General features: G+C 39.1%; 1 protein-coding gene across 6 annotated transcripts in view; it reads left to right on the top strand.

Moving 5' to 3' along the window:
* The window catches only part of usp54b (ubiquitin specific peptidase 54b), a 198,240-nt gene that overhangs the window by 40,872 nt on the left and 133,956 nt on the right, over positions 1 to 23,412 (top strand). The window contains exon 1 of one of the 6 annotated variants that reach the window (XM_063002869.1): positions 3,155 to 3,167. The exons of 4 other annotated variants lie outside the window; for them this stretch is intronic. The gene's annotated coding sequence lies outside the window, so the exon portion shown is untranslated. Of the gene's footprint in view, positions 1 to 3,154; positions 3,168 to 15,148; positions 15,179 to 23,412 lie in introns of those variants that run through there. One more of the 6 variants, XM_063002870.1, reaches the window with a different exon arrangement.

The raw sequence follows: 23,412 nt of genomic DNA, 5'->3' as shown, positions 1-23,412 counted from the left end.
TTAATTAAATACAAATTAATTTATAACTTTTATTTAATGTTTTTTTTCTGGATTTTTTGTTGATATTCTGTCTCTCTCTGTTAAAATAAACCTCCCATAAAAATTATAGACTGTTCAAGTCTTTGTAAGGGGGTAAACTTACAAAATCAGCAGGGGATCAAATACTTATTTCCCCCACTGTATAAGCTTATTTGCAAACAGGTAACCGTCAGCTAATGATAATTGATTATTGGTTAAAAGAAATTGACAATTACATCATACGTTTGTGAAATGTACTGGAAATCATGTCTGATCTGATAACAATTCAGTATTTTAGGGCAGTATCAGACTATTGGATCAGCAATACTTGTAATTAGATTAATTCAATACGTCACCTTGATTTTGACAACAGAGGCTCAAATCTTACCTCAGTGTTTCTTGGGGAAACCAGATGAGTACGGTTTGATTTGTACAATTTGATTTCTGATTAGTATTCTGCATACAGCAGTCCAGTCCCTCTTCCTTTCTTTGAATATACAGTGTATCACAAAAGTGAGTACACCCCTCACATTTCTGCAAATATTTCATTATATCTTTTCATGGGACAACACTATAGACATGAAACTTGGATATAACTTAGAGTAGTCAGTGTACAACTTGTATAGCAGTGTAGATTTACTGTCTTCTGAAAATAACTCAGCACACAGCCATTAATGTCTAAATGGCTGGCAACATAAGTGAGTACACCCCACAGTGAACATGTCCAAATTGTGCCCAAATGTGTCGTTGTCCCTCCCTGGTGTCGTGTGTCAAGGTCCCAGGTGTAAATGGGGAGCAGGGCTGTTAAATTTGGTGTTTTGGGTACAATTCTCTCATACTGGCCACTGGATATTCAACATGGCACCTCATGGCAAAGAACTCTCTGAGGATGTGAGAAATAGAATTGTTGCTCTCCACAAAGATGGCCTGGGCTATAAGAAGATTGCTAACACCCTGAAACTGAGCTACAGCATGGTGGCCAAGGTCATACAGCGGTTTTCCAGGACAGGTTCCACTCGGAACAGGCTTCGCCAGGGTCAACCAAAAAAGTTGAGTCCACGTGTTCGGCGTCATATCCAGAGGTTGGCTTTAAAAATTAGACACATGAGTGCTGCCAGCATTGCTGCAGAGGTTGAAGACGTGGGAGGTCAGCCTGTCAGTGCTCAGACCATACGCAGCACACTGCATCAACTCGGTCTGCATGGTCGTCATCCCAGAAGGAAGCTGACGCACAAGAAAGCCCGCAAACAGTTTGCTGAAGACAAGCAGTCCAAGAACATGGATTACTGGAATGCCCTGTGGTCTGACGAGACCAAGATAAACTTGTTTGGCTCAGATGGTGTCCAGCATGTGTGGCGGCGCCCTGGTGAGAAGTACCAAGACAACTGTATCTTGCCTACAGTCAAGCATGGTGGTGGTAGCATCATGGTCTTGGGCTGCATGAGTGTTGCTGGCACTGGGGAGCTGCAGTTCATTGAGGGAAACATGAATTCCAACATGTACTGTGACATTCTGAAACAGAGCATGATCCCCTCCCTTCGAAAACTGGGCCTCATGGCAGTTTTCCAACAGGATAACGACCCCAAACACAACCTCCAAGATGACAACTGCCTTGCTGAGGAAGCTGAAGGTAAAGGTGATGGACTAAACCCAATTGAGCACCTGTGGCGCATCCTCAAGTGGAAGGTGGAGGAGTTCAAGGTGTCTAACATCCACCAGCTCCGTGATGTCATCATGGAGGAGTGGAAGAGGATTCCAGTAGCAACCTGTGCAGCTCTGGTGAATTCCATGCCCAGGAGGGTTAAGGCAGTGCTGGATAATAATGATGGTCACACAAAATATTGACACTTTGGGCACAATTTGGACATGTTCACTGTGGGGTGTACTCACTTATGTTGCCAGCTATTTAGACATTAATGGCTGTGTGTTGAGTTATTTTCAGAAGACAGTAAATCTACACTGCTATACAAGCTGTACACTGACTACTCTAAGTTATATCCAAGTTTTATTTCTATAGTGTTGTCCCATGAAAAGATATAATAAAATATTTGCAGAAATGTGAGGGGTGTACTCACTTTTGTGATACACTGTAAATCATGAAAGATCTAAATAAAAAAGAATAGTAAATAGTAAGAATGGGATTTCATAGAATCCCAAACAAGTAATCTCCAAGGAACTCATTAGATTCAGTTTAATATACTTAAATGTATCCTGTATGGCCTTGGACATTAATGAAGATGAATGGTTTCAGTATAGGATATACAGTAAATGTAGATGAAAAGTAATAAGGTGGGTTTTAATGAATGCACTTTTGTACTGCATACTGCATTGGTCTATTAGTTAAAGAGTTTCTTTCACACCCCCGTATGAGTCAGACTATGAGTCACAGTGGTTCCCAGAAGCCCACCGTAATCATTTATGCGTCAACATTAGGACCTCGGTGCAAGCCATGTACTTAGTGCTGAATGTGCGATTTTAGCCTTGCTCTGGTTCAGAGGAGATGTGTAAGGCTAGTCTTCACCGCTCTCTGTGTTACATTAACAAGCATGTTTCTGTACACACAGCTGTACTGACAAGCTTAATGTGTGCTGCATCAGCCAGAGTCTGTGCTGTAATGTACCTCTCTGCAAAAACCCAGAGCCAGCAGGGTTTAGCATTAGTCAGCACTGCAATATAGATGAATTTGGACTGCAGTGCTACTAATATTAAAGCAAATCTACCACGAGCCTGTGGACAATTACCATGGACAAGACTTGCGACACATTTCTCTTTACTAGGAAGAGAACATAAACAAGTTTGAATCTTAGCACTGTTAACGACAGGTCAGGTGCCTATACGAATGTTGATTGGCTTGTCCGCAGGGTGGGATTCCGGGAGGAAAACCTCATAAAGTGATGCAATTATGACCTCTGCTGGCTGATCAATGGCGCCTACACATTGAGTCGAAGGATAATGGAGATCAGTGTGTGACTTTCCGTATGCGAAACTGAGTACCATCTGAACTTGCCTCGTGCAGGTGAAAAGAAGTAGTTGGCACTGGACATGTGTGGGTGGGGGCGGGTGTCAGTCATCTTCTGCATGTTTTAAGGAAAGCGGGAGGAAACTGTACCATAAAAAAACCATGTGGACCAGAGGAGAATTGTTCACAGGTAGAAAAGCAAATGGCAAATAAAAGCATTAAACCCATGTCCTTAGGGCACACGTTAGTGTGTAACGACTCTGTAATGACAGCTGCGTCATGGTACTATCTTAATACTCACTTACAGTACAATGAAAATATAGTGGCATTTCTCATCAATTAACTATTCTCATATGGACAATAGGATATGGAGCTTTTTGGACTTCCTATATCAAAACAATGGCCATTAACATGAAGTTGGCCTCCCTACTGCTGCTATAACAGCCTCTTACCTTTAGTAAAAGCTGTCTACAAAATTTTGGAGTGTGTTTGTGGACATTTGTGCCTGTTTAGTCACAAGAGCATTTGTAAATTCAAGTTCACAATAAGTACAGTGGTACCTTGAAACTCAACATCAATTTGTTCTGGGAATGGCATTGAGTTTAAAAGATGTTGAGTTTCAAGGTATTTTTTTCATAAGGACATATGGGAAACCTGTTAATGCGTTCCGTGGTCCTGTGGAACTGCAAATATTTTAAGCTAATGTAAAATAACAGTGTTGTTTTTGACACTTATACACTGAAATAACACAAATAAAAATAAAAAACACTGAAATAGTTAAAAATCAATAAAAAATACAGTAAAACCTGCACATAACCTTTACTTCTTAATTGTTTTCTTATGCTTTTTAAGTGTGGAGATGCTTGAATACCGTATTCCGTTCAGTAAAGGCACGTTGACATGAGCAGCGGCAAAATAGCTTTTGCGCAGGCTGTGCCGTTAGTTCCTATGCAGTGTGCCGATGCACAAAGCTTAACGTAAATTATTGTACTAAAACAATGAGCGAGGATTTTCATTAGTGAAGAGAACTTATGAGCAGTAATAATTAAGAGAGGTTTAGTGTTTCTATGTCATTATTTTAATACATGAAGTCACGTTGAGCTTATTTTAACAACAAGTGTTTAAGACTCTCGGAAAATCTGATTCTTACAATTTATCAGAACCCCAAGCCGTAACACAAGTTTAAAAGTGAAACAGAAGTAAAACCCAGCCAAACACAGATACATGTGGATGCTTTCAGAGTGAATATGATGGTTATTTCACACAAATGCAGGTTTGTCTCATATTCGCACTTTGACGACGTTTTACTGCACCGCTCCAGCCAAGCGCTGAACAAAGTGGCAGTCGCACACACGTTGAGTTTAAGGGTACAAATTTCTAGATGAAGGGTGTCGAGTTTTAAAGATTTGGAGTTTAGGGGATGTCAGATTACAAGGTACCACTGTATTTCAATGTAAATCCTTAAGGATTCACATTGGGGCTTTTTGGCTCATTAAAGATCCTCCATACTAAACATGTTAAACCACTTTGTGAACATTGTTTTGTGCACCAGGCAACGATCATGCTGGAAGAGAAACAAATACATCTGTTGTTTGATAAAAATATGGCTAATACACTTAAACTTAATATTTAGTTGGGCAGTTTGCATACTTGTTTTAATTAAACCTTTATGTTTTACGCTATTTCATTAAACAAAATGTTTATCTGTGTTTTGTTTGTTTAAGGACTTGCTTGTTTGGCTTAGTAAAGAGCTATTCATGGTATTAATGTTACAACTAATACAAACTACTCAATATAGGCTGATGTGTTTTTGTTTAATAAGCCCACAAATGCATCCCAAAAAAAAAAAAATAACTAAAAAATTTACCATGTGGCAAAATGTCTGTACAGGATTTAGAATTTTCCATATTGGCCTGTATTGTTTAGCATGTTTTATGGCCAGAGGAAAATTCTTTTTGGATTTTTGTTGGTTAGTAATGTAGGGGAAATGACATAACTGGAGACCCACAGAAGAAACCACTGTTTTTTAACAACGTAACAGTTTAGTCCTGATTTGTCACAATGTTGCACTATTCTCACTGGCTAGTTTTGCTTTAAATTGAAACCTCATGTTAGGATTTTGCTCTGTCTGGTATGTACTAAAAGTGTCGACTGTACCAGGCTTCTGGGTATTAATAATACACTCCATAATACATTTTGTACGATTTGAGATCTTGATGTCTGTTGATTGTTGTTTTTTTAACATCTCGTCTCATTAAAGTAATAATTGTCTTAATATCTGTTCCATGACTACATTTCTGCTCTGCATGTGCACACATGTACACCAATTTATGTGATTACATCTCTCCCCACTCTTGCTGATTTAGGTCACTGGTTATCACACACAGAGTGCTGACCGACAGTACTGAATGCTAGAGGATACATGCACTCCTGAGGAGTGAGATACATGTGGTGCTCTTTATCAGAGGAACTGATCTCCAGTTCATCTATGAGCAGCTGCAGAGACGCAGTTGCTCCTGCAGTAATTCATCTTCAGCCCACTTTTTACTGTATCCTGTTTTCTTTAGATCTGTTACAGCAAGCTAGAGCAGATACATTCAGTATGCATTTTTTATTTATTTAATTTTATAGTTGGCCTTTATGCTGGGACACTTATGAGACAGCTCATGAGTTTAAGCCTGGATTTTGCCATTAGGTTTTTTATAGGTGTGCAGCCAGGAGCTGGGTGCTGATAAGCTTAGCTTTCTAGGTGGGTGGAGGCAGGGATGCTGTTGACTGTAAACTCATACATTTAAAATTGTGTCAAATGAAGGAAGATGTTAACCTGTCACATGACATTGCATGGTTGCATGATGATGATGATATTGTTAGCTTGTCTTAGAGAAAACACATGCTGGCCCTTAGTCTAAAAGGCTGGTGACAGTCGTGTGTATGTATATACTGTATATACACTAATCAGCCATAACATTAAAACCACCTCCTTGTTTCTACACTCACTGTTCATTTTATCAGCTCCACTTACCATATAGAAGCACTTTGTAGTTCTACAATTACTGACTGTAGTCCATCTGTTTCTCTACATACTTTTTTAGCCTGCTTTCACCCTGTTCTTCAATGGTCTGGTTCCCCACAGGACCACCACAGAGTAGGTATTATTTGTGTGGTGGATCATTCTCAGCACTGCAGTGACACTGACATGGTGGTGGTGTGTTAGTGTGTGTTGTGCTGGTATGAGTGGATCAGACACAGCAGTGCTGCTGGAGTTTTTAAATACTGTGTCCACTCACTGTCCACTCTATTAGACACTCCTACCTAGTTGGTCCACCTTGTAGATGTAAAGTCAGAGACGATCGCTTATCTATTGCTGCTGTTTGAGTTGGTCATCTTCTAGACCTTCATCAGTGGTCACAGGATGCTGCCCACTGGGCGCTGTTGGCTGGATATTTTTGGTTGGTGGAATATTCTCAGTCCAACAGTGACAGTGATGAGTTTAAAAACTCCATCAGTGCTACTGTGTCTTAGCCACTCATACCAGCACAACACACATTAACACACCACCACCATGTCAATGTCACTGCAGTGCTGAGAATGATCCACCACCCAAATAATACCTGCTCTGTAGTGGTCCTGGGAGAGTCCTGACCATTGAAGAACAGCATGAAAGGGGGCTAACGAAGCATGCAGAGAATATTATATATTATAACAGATGGATATATATATATTTACGATTATATATATTTAAGCCTCACACATATGCACCTAATCAAAGTAGAAGAAGCATTATTATTATTATTATTATTATTATTATTATTATTATTATTATTATTATTAAAGGTGTTGGTTGAGATAGACAGACAGACAGACCGACAGACAGACTTATGAATCCATGTAATGCATAACAAGTAAAGTAGCAATGTTATACACACAAAGATTACGTAATGCTTCATGATCAAAGGTGTACACCTGACATTAGTTTAGTTTGTATCTCATTTCAAATTCATGGGCATTATTATGGATCCGCCCCATCCCTGTGTTTTTTGTGCCCTTTGAGTCAGATAAGCATTTGTAAGAACAAGCAGTGATGTCAGATAACAAGGCATATCTTGCAATCAGTGTTGTAGTTCATCTGAGAGGTGTGTCTACTGGGGTTGAAGTCAGGGCTGTGTTCCTACACTCCAAACTCATCAAATATCTCCAATATCCAGTATATGAATGTAGGGCCACGTGTTGCAGGTGACCCTTCCCAAACTGTGCTCACAAAGTTGGAAGCTTATAATGTATTTTATATACATCTGTGACAAAATTTAAGAGGGACTTTGTCACTATATTATCTGTTTCCACACACATTTAGATCAGCCTATGAGCTAATGAGATTTGCTCATCTGCTATTAATGCAGCCTTTTAGACCAATATCAGCTAATGGAGATTCTCAGTATCCATCCCTCGACATTTACACTGCTGAAACATGATTTGCCGTTGGCCTGTGTTTATGTTTACTTTAATCTTCAGCAATGGTAAGACACTGAATGTAAGAGCATAAGCTCTTAAAAGCAGATTTAAGCCGTGAAACATTTTCCAGACAGGAAAAGGAGAATATTCCGGGAAGATGTAAGTCATCAGGCTGAGGATTATAGAAGGGTACAGACTCCAGGGTTTAGAAATAGACAGTTCATGCCTGCTTTATTTCTCCGGCTGTCACAGACTTCAGCTTTTTTCTGTTTGTTCAGAAATGTACTTCCTTGCTAAAATGCCAAGTTGCTATAGAGATTTTTCTGTCTCAGCATAGCCACACTGTTATTTTTGTGTACACATACCCTTAAATACACACAGGTACATGTGAATACACACACACACACGATTGGATTATGATGCCAAAGTAGTTTCAGGTAGGGTTTAGTATTAGACCTTGGGTCAAAGAAACTTACAAAAACCTTTATAATATGCCCTTGAGTAACATCATCAGTTGATAGTTAATGACAATTGACAATCTTTAAGCTCTCCATTACAGTAAAACATCTCACAGAGTATCATGTCTAAAGGTCTTTCTAATTTATTAAAACTATAGGCTGAAGCAGTAAATGAGAGTTATGTATAATAATCAGATAAACCTAAACACTGTGAGCAAAACCAATTCAGCGTTCAGTATTTACATTTTTAATAGTAGCTGGTAGCCTACAGTTTACAACCCCAAATCAGAAAAAGTTGGGACAGTATGGAAAATGCAAATAAAATAAAAATGCAGTGTTCCTTACATTTACTTTGACTTTTATTTGATTGCAGACAGGATGAACCTGAGATATTTCATGTTTTATCTGCTCAACTTCATTTTATTTATTAATAAACCTTCATTCCTGCATTTCAGGCCTGCAACACATTCCAAAAAAAGTTGGGACAGGGACAATTTAGGGCTAGTAATGAGGTGAAAAAACTAAATAATGATGCGATTTTAAACAGGTGATGTCAACAGGTGATTGTAATCATGGTTTGGTACAAAAGCAGCATCCAGGAAAGGCTGAGTCTGTGATGAGCAAAGATGATCAGAGGATCTCCAGTTTGTAAACAAATGTGTGATAAAATTATTGAAATGTTTAAAAACAATGTACCTCAAAAAAAAATCGGAAGGGATTTGAATAGTTCTCCCTCTACAGTGCATAATATCGTTAAACCATTCAAGAAATCAGGAGGAATGTTAGTGCGTAAAGGCCAAAGGCAAAAGCTTAAGCTGAACACCCGTGATCTTCGATCCCTCAGACGGCACTGCATCAAGAACCGCCACCCAACAACAGCTGATATAACCACATGGCTGAGGGATTTTCTTTGGCAAACCTTTGTCAAGCACTACAATACAGAGTTACATGTATAAATGCCACTTAAAAGTTTACTATGCAAAAAAGAAGCCTTATGTTAACCATGTCCAGAAGCTGCGTCGACTTTTCGGGGCTCATCTAGGATGGACCATCACACAGTGGAAACGTGTATTGTGGTCAGATGAATCAGCATTCCAGGTCTTTTTTGCTCCGGACCATCCAGACTGTTATCTGTTATAAGAAACTCTGTGTTTTAAGTATTTGCTTTTTCCATGCCGTCCCTACTTTTTCTGATTTGAGGTTGTATTTCAAGGGCTGGATTTAGTCAGCATATTTATTTCTGACGTCATTAGTGTTGTATTTCTAAGATGATAAGCAGACTTTTACCCTCATACTAGGACATGATGCAAAATGTATATTATTACACACAGATGAGTTTACCATGTGACGACTCCATACTGACACAAAACAGCTTCACTATTTGTAATTGTAATGTTTAATAGCTCCATCTAGATGATTTAAATGATAATCTGTACTGTGATGGCATTAATCGAGCTATGACCTCTTTGTCAACTATCAGTTAACAGGTAATCATTAACACCCCTAATTACAAGTGATTCTTCGCTACCCCTGGGCAAAATTAACGACACTCCAGGGTGCCACAACAGCTAATTTGGGAACCACTACTTTAGCCTCTACATTAAGAATTTCTTAGCTCTTTGTTTGCAATGCTAACACGTTGAGTTACTCTTTAGAATTAAAGCTAGGTGTCCTTAAATGATCTCTTCCCTCATGTTGAGAGCATACAGATCAGTAAAACTGTGGTAAACACACACACACACACACACACACACACACACACACACATATGCATTCTTGCACTCTAAATGACAGTGACTCCCACACAACCTTTTAGATGGTTGTTTTTTACCGTCTGTCACCGCATTCAAAGATCAGTCTGATTGAACTTTGACCTAGTTTGCTACTGTCAGTTTCAAATTGGTTGTGACATAGACAGAAGACAGCACAGACATGGTGAAAAGAACCTCATTCTTACTATTTTATAAAACCTTGAACTGTTTACTTCAACCTTAAATCTAGTGTGACATTGTGAGAGAAATATGGCATCTATTAAACTGTGAAATAGAGAAACTGGGTTTGCATTTTAGAGGAAAGCAAGTATTGTTATCTTGTAATAGCTTGTTGTGGCATCGTAGCTCTTTAGTACGATTTAATTTGCCCTTAGATTCATAAAACAAAGTTTCATAAACCCACATAATTCTGGGTTCTTTATTTTGCATTTTTTTATCATTTCTTTTAATTTTCGGGCGGCTCGGTGGCTCAGTGGGTAGCACTGTCGTCTCACAGCAAGAAGGTCCTGGGTTTGATTTCCAAATGGAGTGGTCCAGGTCCTTTTTTTGTGGAGTTTGCATGTTCTCCCATCCTCTCACATTTCCAAATGTACAAATAAATGCACTTAATTCAAAACTGAACATGGATAAACTGCCTATGCTGTCAGTCAGTATTTAAAATACTGTGTATTGTTTTCGAGTGTGGTGCCTAGTGGCACAACCAACAAGGGCGCTTTTGCTGCGTATCATGTAAAAGCTTCATAAGAGCCTGCACGGAGCACGGACCTCAATCCTGAAAAATTTGTTGTTAATTCTGAACCAGGCACAAATCACACAGTTACACTCCAAAACCATGTAGAAAGGTATTATAGCAGAGTGGAGGCTGTTATAGCAGCTAAGAGGAGATCAATTTCATAAAATGCCCATGTTTTTTTAAAGTGATGTAATCAGCTTATGATTAAGTCTGTACATAGTAAATGACAGTGACTTGTATAGTAGATTAGAAAATGCCAACAATGTCTATATAGTTATATATATATATATAAATCTAGCAGCATAACAGTTTTTGTTTGTTTTGTTTGTTTGTAAGGATTTTAACGTCATGTTTTACACTTTTGGTTACATTCATGACAGGAACGGTAGTTACTCATTACACAAGATTCTTCAGTTCACAAGGTTATATCAAACACAGTCATGGACAATTTAGTGTCTCCAATTCACCTTACTTGCATGTCTTTGGACTGTGGGAGGAAACCGGAGCATTTGGAGGAAACCCACGCGGACACGGGGAGAACATGCAAACTCCACACAGAAAGGACCCAGACCGCCCCATCTGGGGATCGAACCCAGGACCTTCTTGCTGAGAGCCGACAGTGCTACCCACTTAGCCACCGTGCCGCCCAGCATTACAGAATATAATATAATATTATATACTATATTCTATATATAATATATTGAATATATATTTAAATATTATTAGAACATATAAAATGTATTATATTATTATTATTAGGATATATTATAGAATATATAATATAATTTAGTATTTGTCATACAGTATCTCACAAAAGTGAGTACACCCCTCACATTTCTGCAAATATTTTATTATATCTTTTCATGGGACAACACTATAGACATGAAACTTGGATATAACTTAGAGTAGTCAGTGTACAGCTTGTATAGCAGTGTAGATTTACTGTCTTCTGAAAATAACTCAACACACAGCCATTAATGTCTAAATAGCTGGCAACATAAGTGAGTACACCCCACAGTGAACATGTCCAAATTGTGCCCAAAGTGTCAATATTTTGTATGACCACCATTATTATCCAGCACTGCCTTAACCCTTTTGGGCATGGAATTCACTAGAGCTGCACAGGTTTCTACTGGAATCCTCTTCCACTCCTCCATGATGACATCACGGAGCTGGTGGATGTTAGACACCTTGAACTCCTCCACCTTCCACTTGAGGATGCCCTACAGGTGCTCAATTGGGTTTAGTCCATCACCTTTACCTTCAGCTTCCTCAGCAAGGCAGTAATCCATGTTCTTGGACTGCTTGTCTTCAGCAAACTGTTTGCCGGCTTTCTTGTGCATCAGCTTCCTTTTGGGATGACGACCATGCAGACCGAGTTGATGCAGTGTGCGGCGTATGGTCTGAGCACTGACAGGCTGACCTCCCACTTCTTTAACCTTTGCAGCAATGCTGGCAGCACTCATGTCTATTTTTTAAAGCCAACCTCTGGATATGACGCCGAACACGTGGACTCAACTTCTTTGGTCGACCCTGGCGAGGCCTGTTCCGAGTGGAACCTGTCCTGGAAAACCGCTGTATGACCTTGGCCACCGTGCTGTAGCTCAGTTTCAGGGTGTTAGCAATCTTCTTATAGCCCAGGCCATCTTTGTGGAGAGCAACAATTCTATTTCTCACATCCTCAGAGAGTTCTTTGCCATATTGAATATCCAGTGGCCAGTATGAGAGAATTGTACCCAAAACACCAAATTTAACAGCCCTGCTCCCCATTCACACCTGGGACCTTGACACATGACACCAGGGAGGGACAACGACACATTTGGGCACAATTTGGACATGTTCACTATTCACAGCTATGTTCACAGCTATTGTACACCACCCCAGAGCCAAAAGGGTTAAGGGCCTTGCTCAAGGGCCCAACAGTGGCTGCATGGTAGAGCTGGGATTAACACTCTGAACCTTTCAGTTGATAGCCCAAATCTCTACCCACTAGGCTACGCTTAATAGTTATTGGTTCTTTTTGGGTTTACTTTTACGAATGGAATGAACAAAGCACATCAGCAAAATACCAAAACCCTAATAATTGTATACAAACTGTAGTTTTATAAATTGTTCTGAACTTGGAGATTATCAACTCAACTCTGTATGGTTTTTACTATGTGACAAGTTAATTGAACTTAGCTGAAAGTCCTAAATCCATTAAGTGTCTGTCTTTTTCCTTTTGCTTTGAAGTAGCACGCCCTTAAGCCAGACGCTCCAATTTTTAATATGTCTAACTTCACATTGTCGGTCTGAGAAAGAGAAGGGGTGCCCTTGCTCATTTTCTCCTCATTATTCCCATTGGATACAAAGCGCCTTGCGAGAGGTGCCTGCACATTTAATTCAGCTTGTCCTCCTCACTAGGGATGTGCTAAAATTGGATTTGCAAAAGGAGTCGCTAATCACATCAAAACGCTTATGCCACAATAATGTAATTAAACCGCTGCTTTTCAGAGCATGTCAGCAGATGTTTTTTTGTGTTTTTGCCCTTGGTTAGATGCCAGAATGAGAAGGTTGGGTGAAAAGAACAGCAATGTTAAGAGGAAAAAGATAAAACTTTATCGTATTGCACTTCTACTCTGAAGCAGTTCTTTTTCCTTTTAACGCAACTCGTGACTAGTCAGGAATCGATACAAATTAAGCTAAATAAAGGTGCATTGCCTACTTCAGGACTTCTTAGCTGTGCCAAAGGAGAATTTGCTGGTGCCGCCCACACCTCCCCTGCAGATGAGTGCTGCCCGTCCCTTCTTCCTGCAGAGAGGAAAGTTCTGCATCTATTCTCATCTCTTTGGCTCTCGGTCAGGGCTTCATTCACACTGTTGGTTGCTCCATGGCTTGCCAAGCTGGCACATTGTCAACAATGACACATTTTTGAAGCAGTTGGCATAAAGAGGCTGTGAAAAGAGCAGAAAATAAGGATTAGCATGTATGCAAATCCTTTACATTAGGGGCTAGGGGAAATAATGGCATAGTGGAAATACACAGTCGAGTCACATTATTATGACCACTTCCTACTTTATCCACCCACTCATATGTTTTGGGAAACACACAGGCCAATCTACACACACAGACAGCAACTGTAGCTGGCGGTTGTGCACAACTGTCCACAAAACAGAAGCCATGCTAAATTAATGGGTAATGATTGAGAATAAATACAGTACAGTATATAAGTATAGAAGATATGTAAAATATATACATTATCATTTGTGCTGGTGTAAATAGTGCAGTAGTGCCATGTGCAAATTTGCCAACACTAATGGTATATACAGATGAAATGGTACACTTGGAACTGGTTTTTACCAGCATTGGGTAGCTCATTTCTTGCTTTCAAATGTAAAACAACTAAATAAATGCTGGGTTGTTAACTGCACAGTTGCTTTGTTTCTACTGACTTCTTTAATCCCAGAACATTTTCTGCATTAGCAGGTTCTGTAAGCAGCCTGTAGCTAAATTAAATTGAATCAGGGTGACAGCATTGATGACTCTGGCTTGCTCCCATTGATTTCAGTCTAGTATAAACAAGTCCCAACTATTTGGAGTTCTGCACTGACTTTTGGATTCAGTACAATTTCAAAAATAGAAGAAGAAAACCTGTGATTATAAACACCATGTGTGAATATTGGCCGCCTCGTCATAGCTCAGAGATTAAAATTAGCAACTAACTGACTCTGAGAATAAACCCTGTAAAGATGCCAATGCTAGACACGTTAGAAACGTTTTATCTACATTTAGTGATAAAATAAGACTGATTATGATGAGACTGGAGTTCTGTATTTTGGTGCAATTAGTCAATTAGTCATACACAAAGTTTTGGTGGTTTGCAACCAATTCCAATTTTTTTTCACCGGATATCTGCCATGGAATATATTTTTGCTATATAAACCCTACGCTGCTAACTGTATATCAGAATACAGTGGTACCTTTAAACTCAACGTCAATAAGTTCTGGAAGTGGCATTGAGTTTCAAGGCATTTTTTCTAAAGAGGATGTATTGGAACCCTGTTCATGCGTTCCATGATCCCGTAGAACTGTGTATACTTTAGGCTAATGTAAAATAATGGGGTTTTTGACACTTATACACTGAAATTAACACAAATATAATATAAAAACACTGAAATACAATGGAAAAACAGTTAAAATCAATAAAAATTCAGTAAAACCTGCACGTTATCTTTACTTTTTATTGTTTCCTTATGTTTTTTAATCATGGAGATGCTTGATCTTATTCCTTAGTGAGTTCAGTAAGAGCGCATTCACATGAGAAGTGGCAAAATCACTTTTGTGCTGGCTGTGCCATTGTTTCCTATGGAGTGTTCAGGTGCACAAAGCTTAACGTTACTCATTGTTCTAAAACAACGAGCGAGGAATTTATGAGGAACTTAATAAACTAATAAACAAACTTTAAACTAAACTTAAGTGCTTCTCAACTACAGCACCACCATTACAACTCCAACATACCCAAACAAACAACCTTTTTTTTCACCATGATCAAAAAGTCATTGGTCTATGACAAACAAATACATTACATTATTATACCGATAAACATGTTTATATTAATTTCATTAAGACAAAATCACGATCACAATTATATAAGAACACCATACAAATGATAATTAACAAGCTCCCCCCCATAGATACAAAATAGTCCATTCCCAAAATGGTGCAGTTCAAGGACTTCAAATCCCATCAACCATCAGTGCTCAGATCCTTTGACTCCCAGCACAGCTGCCTGCATGCCTGCTGCAAACCTGTAAGTAACCTTACTTGAACCAAACTTTTTGTTTAAAAAATTAACACTGCTAACCCTACAAACATTTATCCCACTTCTTATAATCATCACCACCTTCAATTGAATATTAAATTGAATCACAGTTTGCATTGATAACCAAGTAAATGATTGTGGTGTTTGTACTTTGCAGCACTCAAACAAAAGTGTACCAAACTTTTACATGTAAACCTTGAACCTTAGCGTCGTTACAAGGAGGAAAATTCAGCTAAACACAGATACATGTGGACACTGAATTTGACAGTTATTCCCCACACAAATGCAGATTCGTCTCTGATGACGTTTTACTGCACCGCTCCAGCCAAGTGCTGAACAAAGCAGCTGTTCATTGTTAATGCAAAATTAAACAAATAAATTTTTTTTAAAAAGCACGTTGAGCTTAAGGGTACAAATTTCTAGATGAGGAGTATTGAGTTTCAAAGATTTTGAGTTTAGGGTACAAGTTACAAGGTACCACTGTATGTTTTTTACCTTACCATTTACTCAGTACTATGTACTGGCCAACACTGCTCTTGTTTTTGGTCTCGTCCCCATCAGTTTCTTTAGAGATGTGTCTTGTATTTATTGTAGGTCTTTGTATTTACTGTACTGTTTTTTTATCTGCACTGTGTGTGTTGTATTGTTTAGCTCTTGTGTTGCACCCTGGTCCTGGAGGAACATTGTTTCATTTCAGTATGAACTTGTATATAGCTGAAATGAAAACAAAGCCTCTCTTAACTTGAACTCTTGAATTAACGTGTCAGACAGAGCTGGAGCTTTCTATGCCCTTAATCTCCAGCGTCTATAGTTACATCCTCATACCTCTCAAGTCATGGATAATTTACAGTCATCTTTTTGTAGTATCTCTTTAGGTAGTAATGCTGTTGTTTGTTTATGTTTTATAACAGTAAGGTGGTATATACACAAGTTGTTGTAATGACCACTAGCTTGGGAGTCATGTTGGGAGTAAAGTTGTTCAATGAGTGGTGAATAATAGCTTTGCTTGATAGACTTGCTTTGCTTTACTATGAATGGTGGATTAATTGATGTAACTGAGTGGTGCCATATTAATAAAAAGGATGTTAATGGATTCTGTAATCCACAAACCTAAAATGCAAGTAAATTTCTGGGTTTCTAAGTGAAGAGAGTTGTAGAAAGCAATTCATTACTATTATCATTTCATGATACTGACACCTTTTCGTTACAGAAATGCCCTTCAACAGTCTGCTGCATTTGGTACTAATTAATTAAGTTTTATATAATGTGTGATACACATGCTTGCAGTGCTTTTCTTCAGATGTTTCATGGCAGTTGTAGCCTAGCTGTAAAGGTACAGGACTAGTAACAAAGAGGTCGCTGGTTCAAGCCCCACCACTGCTAGGTTATCACTATTGGGTCCTTAAGCACAGACAGTATACTGTAACAGTACTGTAAGTTGCTTTGGATAAAGGCGTAGGCTAAATGCTGAAAATCGAACTGTATCATTTACACACATTATTGGTTCCCCAATTTCCTTATGGTTATTGGTTATTGTTACAAGTCTCGTTCTCTTTTGCTTGTCTGCAAAATTTTAATTCATAAATCAGAATGAATTTAGTGTGAATTTAGAATGAATTTTTCAGTCTGATAATCCTAATTTAGAGGTACAGTACATAACATAATCTGTACCAAAGTAACTTGGAACAGATGTTTGGTTCAAGTGTTCAAGTTATGTTGAATTATAACAAGCTGAAATATGAAAATGTTCTTATATATTCATGGGAATTAGTGAATATTGCTAGCTCAGCATTAGCTAGTGTTCAATCACGTTACTTCCTAGGTTTTTAAATTATGTCAGTCTCAGCAAAACATCAGTAGGTCCTCATTAAACAGAAAATAAGAACAGGCATTTTTGTTGTGCATCATTTTGCATAAATATTAGTTGTTGCTCCCCAACTATGTTTAAAACTGTTTAACCTTTGCTTACATTAATGTTTTTCTGCACTCAGAATGTATCAGGTTATAATTACATATGGAGCTACACAGATTAAAGCTGTAATAGTAATTGCATATTGGGTGGGCGTTTGGAGGAACACATAAGATCAGTATATTCATTGAAGAAATCATCCTCAACGGGTGCTCCTTACACCAGCTCATTAGTATGGTATCCAGGGTTAAAATCCCCAGCAACCCCCCGGGCATCTACATACATGACATAATTGGCTATATCTGAGGGGGGTTGCCTAAGGCCCCGCAATTTATTGGCATCCTGTCCGTGTTGTACTACTGCAATGCACCCGGTAATTCTGTGGAAACCAGACCCATCGGGACCCAGACTAGGTTAAGGTGGTGGTAAAAACATTCAAAACAAATAAATAAATAAAATGATCCTTACCAGTTTATAAATCCCAGTCTATGAATATACAGCAATTTGTCTTTTTTAACTTTGATTCTTATTTCCTAGTTAGCTATTATTTACATATTGTGTTTTTTTTTATGCATTTTTCTCCCTTTTTCCCCCGATTTTTTTAGCCTGTCCAATTTTTACCCAATTGTGTTACGCTTCCTCTCCACTGGTGCCGCCCCCCGCCCCGATTGAGGAGAGCGAACTGGCACGCCCCCCTCCGACACATGTTCAGTAGCCGACTGCATCTTTTCACCTGTACAAGGCAAGTTCATATGCGAATCAGCGTACGGAGAGCCACACCCTGATCAGCATTATTCCTCCACTCTGTGCAGATGCCATTAATCAGCCAGTAGAGGTCATAATTGCATCAGTTATGAGGTCCCTATGCAACTCCCTCCCTGAATGAAAAACAGCCAAACGTTGTTCATATAGCCGCCCAGCCAGATGGCAGAGCTGAGATTCAGTATGATGCATTCGAAATCCCAGCTCTGGTGTGCTAGCGTATTTTACCGCTGCGCCACCTGAGTGGCCATATTGTGTTTTTTCTGTAGGGTTGCAGGATCAGAACATTGACATTGGGTAATATTTCCATAGAAGCAATCAGCCGTCAACAGTTTAATTAACTGAAAAAGAATTCTTTGTAATTGGCCAATCTGTGTTACAATTATATCATGTACATAAAGTATAGTAGGTAATTGCTGCTGCACAGTCACCTGCTGTTTGGCAACATAATTACAGTGATGAGTTAACAAGCGACAAAGCCACTTGCCTTTTACTTTTAATTAAAATTTTAAAACTTTCATTGGGAGTGTTTAAACCAGGGCATCCTTTGGTTAAAAAAGTAAAACTGTGCAACTTATGGTGGTGTATGTGAATATTTAGCTTTTTTTGAAGGCTTATTTTTTCGCATGGATGAGTGGTTAATGTTCGCACATTTCAAAATCTAAAAGAAATTGTCAAAAAATGATTTATTTAAACAATGTAGGAAACCAGCTGAGGAATATTGCTTGCATGCTCTGTTCTCACCACACGTTTCTCTAATACACACTGCTCAGCGTGATGGTTCCAATCTAAGTACAAAACAATGTGCAAACTGACATGATTTATTATATCCATCTCTGCATCTATCTCTGCGCCGCTGATTAAATGCCATAAAGGGAGTTTGGGTGGATAGTGGTTATGGGCTTCCAAGCTGCTTTTCATATTAGCGCTATGTGGGTGATGAGAAACTGGAAACAATTTTTTCAGTAAGACACTAATGTCTGCGTCTAATACCACACACCACCAGCGCTGACATAATCTTTAATCATACGCATATTTTTTTTGTGCCATGAGAGGAGGTAAAACCTGACGTTTTTTGGTTATTTTTTTCTTTCTGGACATGTAGAATATATACACCGATCAGCCATAACATTAAAACCACCTTCTTGTTTCTACACTCACTGTCCATTTTATTGCCTCCACTTACCATATAGAAGCACTTAGTAGTTCTACAATTACTGACTGTAGTCCATCTGTTTCTCTACATACCTTTTTAACCTGCTTTCACCCTGTTCTTCAGTGGTCAAGACCCCCACAGGACCACCACAGAGCAGGTATTATTTAGGTGGTGGATCATTCTCAGCACCGCAGTAACAATGACATGGTGGTGGTGTGTTAGTGTGTGTTGTGCTGGTATGAGTGGATCAGACACAGCAGTGCTGCTGGAGTTTTTAAATACCGTGTCCACTCACTGTCCACTCTATTAGACACTCCTATCTAGTTGGTCCACCTAGTAGATGTAAAGTCAAAGACGATCGCTCATCTATTGCTGCTGTTTGAGTTGGTCATCTTCTAGACCTTCATCAGTGGTCACAGGACGCTGCCCACAGGGCGCTGTTGGCTGGATATATTTTGAGTTGGTGGACTATTCTCAGTCTGGCAGTGACAGTGAGGTTTTTAAAAACTCCATCAGCATTACTGTGTCTTATCCACTCATGCCAGCACAACACACACTAACACACCACCACCATGTTAGTGTCACTGCAGTGCTGAGAATGACCCACCACCCGAATAATACCTACTCTGTTGTGGTTCTCGGAGAGTTCTGACCTTTGAAGAACAGCATGAAAGAGGGCCTACAAAGCATGCAGAGAAACAGATGGACTACAGTCAGTAATTGTAGAACTACAAAGTGCTTCTATATGGTATATATAAGTGGAGCTGATAAAATGAACAGTGAGTGAAGAAACAAGGAGGTGCTTTTAATGTTATGGCTGATCGGTGTAGATTAGCTAGTTGAAGTGCACACTGTAATGAACAAAAAAAAAAGTTCAATCAGAAGCATTGGGGTGGATTAGAGATACTGCAGATTACATAAAGGTTCCATGTTATTCGACAGCATTTTATAAGAATAAGGTTAAGTCACAGACATTGGGGACAACAAAGCTACAGACCGACAAGGGCGGACAGGACTCTCCACTGACCGGGATTACCGCCAAACCATTTAGATGTCACTTAAAACTATAGGATCATATCACGTGGCTCACAAAAATAATAGAAAATGGCAGCTGGGCTAAAGTGCATGGTGAGGACCAAAACAGTCTTCTGGGGTCAGGGCTAAAGCTGTGCAAAGCTAGAAAAAGGTCTTCAGCAATCAAAAGCAAAGAAGAGCCAGTGTGAGGTAGGCAAGGGAACATAAGGATTGAAATGTGGACTGGGGTAAAGTTGTCTTCTTAGCTTGGCCAAACAAATGGTCTTGTAATGGTTAGTCAGAGACCTGAAGATGCCTACAGCCACAGTGTTTCACACTCACTGTGACATTTGGAGGATCTGTGATGATCTGGGGAATCTTCAGAAAGGCTGTAATCAGGCAGATTAAAGCCATCTTTGTAAAGGACGCATGAATCAGGCAATGTACAAGCTTGTCCTGGAAGAAAACTTGCTTTCTCAGCTCTGACAATGTTCCAGATCACTGACAATTGCCTTTTTCAAGTAGGACAATTCTTCATGCTACACAGGTCAATCAAGTTGTGGATGGAGGATCATTATAATCAAGATACTGTCATTGCCAGCCTAGGGATGCTTGAATTTTTGAACCAAAAGTGACTAAAAAAGTGATAGTTGTTGTCATGGTAATCTTATATATTCCAGAGATGCAGTAAACAGAGATTAGTTTAAGGACAGGGGGATCTAGAGTAGATTATTTAATGGCTCCTGTGTTTGTGTGTGAGAGGTAAGCTTATTTGGCTAATTGGCATGGGTATGACCTCTGTGTAACCTCCCCATATAGCAGTGCATTATGTAAATTCACCCAACAAGCTGGTGGAAAGCAAGCAAGACTCATGAAAGCAGTGATTAAAAACTGTCTACAGTGGTACCTTCAAACTCAGCGTCAATTGGTTCTGGAAGTGGCGTTGAGTTTAAAAGCTGTTGAGTTTCAATGTATTTTTTCCCATTAGGATGTATGGGAAACCTGTTAATGCGTTCCATGGTCTCGTGGACTTGCATATATTTTAGGCATAAGTAAGAAATGGGGTTGTTTTTGACACTTATACACTGAAAATAACACACATAAAATAAAAAACACTGAAATAAAAAGCTGATTCTTACAATTTCTCAGAACCCAGAGCTGTAACACAAGTTTTAAAGTGAAACAGTGAGGAAAATCCAGCTAAACACAGATACATGTGGAGTAAATCTGATGGTTATTCCACACAAATGCAGATTCGTCTCATATTCACACTTAGATTTTTTTACTACACCACTCAAACCAAGTGCTGAACAAAGTGAGTTTAAAGCTGTTTAAAACATGTTGAGTTTAAGAGAAATGAGTTTAAGGGTACGAATTTTTTGACAAAGGGCATCGAGTTTCAAGGATTTAGAGTTTAGGGGATGTTGAGTTACAAGGTAGCACTGTATGTTCATCATTAGTTTTGTTCTTTAAAAATTGATGTGAACTTGTTTCCTTTGTATTATTTGAGGTCTGAAAACTGCATCGTTTTTGTTATTCTGCATATAAATGCTTTACGTGACATTTTATTTAGAATTTGGGAGAAATTTTGTCAGTAGTTAATAGAAGAAATTAAAAATGTTTTACTCTTGCCGCTCAGGTGGCGCAGTGGTAAAATACGCTAGCACACCAATGCCGGGTATTCGAATACATCGGGCGGCTGCATGAACAATGATTGGCTGTTGTTCATGGGGTTAGGGGCAAGCCGAATCATGGGTCCTCATAACTGGTGCAATTACAACCCCTGCTGGCTGATTGATGGCACCTGCCCAGGGCTAAGGAATAATGCTAATCAGGGTGTGACTCTCCGTGCACAGTGCTGATCGGTATATATGAACTCGACTCGTGCAGGTGAAAAATGCAGTCTGTACTGAGCATGTGTCGGAGGGGGCGTGTGTCAGTTGAGAAGCGTCCTCAGTCAGCGGTAGAGGGTTGAATCAGTGGAGGATGCTATCGGGATAATTGGACACGACTAGATTAGAGGAGAAAATTGGGGGAAAAATGTTGGAAAAATTGAAAATGTTTTACTCATGACTCATGTTGGCAATGTTTTAAATGTTTGGGTTTAATTATTAAATATGTTACTATTTGTTGGATAGATTTCAATCAACATTCATCAATATTGGTGAAGGTTAAGCCTTGATAAAAGCCATAGAGAATAATCAAAACAACTTAATTGATTCAGTTGATTTAACAATGAGCAAATTGAATTTTGTGAATTTTGTCCTCGTGCAGGTGAACCAGCCAAAAACGTTACAACATGCTTTCAAACTAATAATTAGAGAACGTAAAAGAGAAGTCAGTGGTCACTTGGAAGCAGCAGACACAACTGTTGCAAAGCTAACTGCACTAGAATAATCTCTATTTCTGTTTTAAAGAAAGAAAAATATAGTTGCCTGGAAACCAAAATAGAAGTAGCTGGCAATAGTATTATTTCAAGAACATCATTACCCGCAGTCAAGTAGGAAGGTGGAATCGTTATGATATGTTGTTGCTTCCTCTAACGACAACTCCATCCTCAAAAAGGCCAAGCAAAGTATGTACTTTCTACATCAACTGAGGAAACATGGTCTGCCACAGGAGCTGTTGATACAATTCTACACCGCAGTCATTCAATCTGTCCTGTGCACATCTGTCACAGTATGGTTTGGACAGATGCAGACTGCAAAGAGTTGTGGAAAGAGCAGAAAATATAATCGGTGCTCCTTTTCCCACCCTCTAGGACTTATACAAAACAATATAACAATATAAATGGCAGGCGCTACAGAGCCCTAAACACAAAATAAAACAGACACAGCAGTTTTCTTTCCGAATGCCATTAAAAAAAAAATCAATAACTTAAACAGAACTGATGTTTACATGCCACGCTGCATGTAAATACATACATACTGTCATATTAGAATTTCATTAAAATTTTTACTATTTATCTTATGCTATTTTTCTATTTTCTGTATATACACCGATCAGGCATAGCATTATGACCACCTTCCTAATATTGTGTTGGTCACATGGTTTTCTAAAGGGAATGCTTTTTTCCTTGCCCCACACATGTGTAAAGGATGTGCAGGTATTATTTAGGTGGTGGATCATTCTCAGCACTGCTGTGACAATGACATGGTGGTGGTGTGTTAGTGTGTGTTGTGCTGGTATGAGTGGATCAGACACAGCAGCGCTGCTGAAGTTTTTAAATACCGTGCCACTCACTGTCCACTCTATTAGACACTCCTACCTAGTTGGTCCACCTTGTAGATGTAAAGTCAGAGACGATCGCTCATCTATTGCTGCTGTTTGAGTTCTTCTAGACCTTCTAGATCAGTGGTCACAGGACGCTGCCTACAGGGC

Source organism: Trichomycterus rosablanca, chromosome 10 (genome assembly GCF_030014385.1).
Source record: "Trichomycterus rosablanca isolate fTriRos1 chromosome 10, fTriRos1.hap1, whole genome shotgun sequence".
Taxonomy (NCBI): Eukaryota; Metazoa; Chordata; class Actinopteri; order Siluriformes; family Trichomycteridae; genus Trichomycterus; species Trichomycterus rosablanca.
Note: the sequence above shows the minus strand (reverse complement) of the source record. Positions and strands in the feature narration are given on the sequence as shown.